Below are 1,369 nucleotides of genomic sequence, written 5' to 3' on the forward strand. Positions count from 1 at the left end.
AGGCCCTGAGTTCAAGTCCCAGGATTGGCCAAACAACAAAAAAAAGAATCTCCTAGGCTTTCCTGCCCTGGCTAGATTTGAACAATGATCTTCAGAGCTCAGCTTCCTGAGTAGCTAGGATTACAGGCCTGAGCCACTGATGCATGCCCCAAATCACTAGTTTGAAGATGAACTAAAGGAAAAAATTGAAACAATCCTGCTGTTCCTATTAAACTATACAACACAGTAATGAAATAGAAGATAAAAGAGAACCTTCCTTTATGAAAGTATTGCAACCATTATGACAGAACTTGAATAGGGCAGTTGGAAATTTGAAAAGCAGTCAAGGCTAAACTTAATGCCTAGGAATCTACTTCAAAAACTACTCAAGGAAGTAATTAGTGTTTACCATAGTCCTACTGAGGACAAGAAATAGGATCTGAAGGATGAGTAATTTCCAGGTAGCCTTTTTAAAGGTGTTCACTTTAAAATAATTTTTAAAATTTTATATTAATTTAATTATTTTTTCTATTTTAAGTAATTATACATGTCAATTTATATATACAATTCATCTTGATCAGCTTCACACCTCCATCATTCCAATCCCCTTTACATCTATTAAGCTAGATATAACTTAAAAACTATTATATTGAATATAGCTTAATAAACGATTATACTAATATATATTATAATATATTAAGCTATCTCTAGCTTAATAAACTATGATATTGGATATAGTTTAATAAACCTATATTGGATACTATTAGATAATATTATATCTAGCTTAATTAACTATTAAGTTTATTAGTAATCTATTAAGTTGTTAAACTTTCCTGCCTGGGCTGGCTTTAAACTGTCATCCTCAGATCTCAGCTTCCTGAGTGGTTAGGATTATAGGCTCCTAGCCCTTTTCACTTCAGTTACTTTTTAAACAGAATCTTGTGTTTTTGCCCAGGTCAGACCTTGATCCTCCTACTTATGCTTCTTTTTTTTTTAATACTGGTACTAGAACTTGAACTCCATGTCATCTGGCTTAATACTGAGTATGTTTTCAAAAACACTGTATGACTCACACTTAGGAAAGAAGAAAAACAGGCTTGAGAACTAAAAATGGAACCATTTTTACTGGAGAATGGGATTGTAGAAGCGTCTGCATGTCTGCATGAGACATCAAGAGTGTTAGCCCTAGCTGAATGCCAGTGGCTCATGCCTGCAATCTCAGGAGACTGAGATCTGAGGATTCCAGTTGAAAGCCAGCCTGGGTAGACAAATACAAGAGACTCATCTCCAGTTAATGAGCAAAAAGCCAGAAGCAGAGTTGTGGCTCCAGTGGTAGAGCACTTATCTTGAGTGAAAAAGCTAAGGCACAGCACCAGGCCCTGAGTTCAAG

General features: G+C 35.6%; 1 protein-coding gene across 10 annotated transcripts in view; it reads right to left on the bottom strand.

Annotated features, from left to right (window-relative positions):
- Positions 1-1,369, bottom strand: part of Dcaf11 (DDB1 and CUL4 associated factor 11) — a 15,187-nt gene that overhangs the window by 6,472 nt on the left and 7,346 nt on the right. The gene's annotated exons all lie outside the window — the stretch shown is intronic.

The sequence above is a fragment of the Dipodomys ordii genome, unplaced genomic scaffold (genome assembly GCF_000151885.1).
Source record: "Dipodomys ordii isolate 6190 unplaced genomic scaffold, Dord_2.0 Scaffold84, whole genome shotgun sequence".
Lineage (NCBI taxonomy): Eukaryota > Metazoa > Chordata > Mammalia > Rodentia > Heteromyidae > Dipodomys > Dipodomys ordii.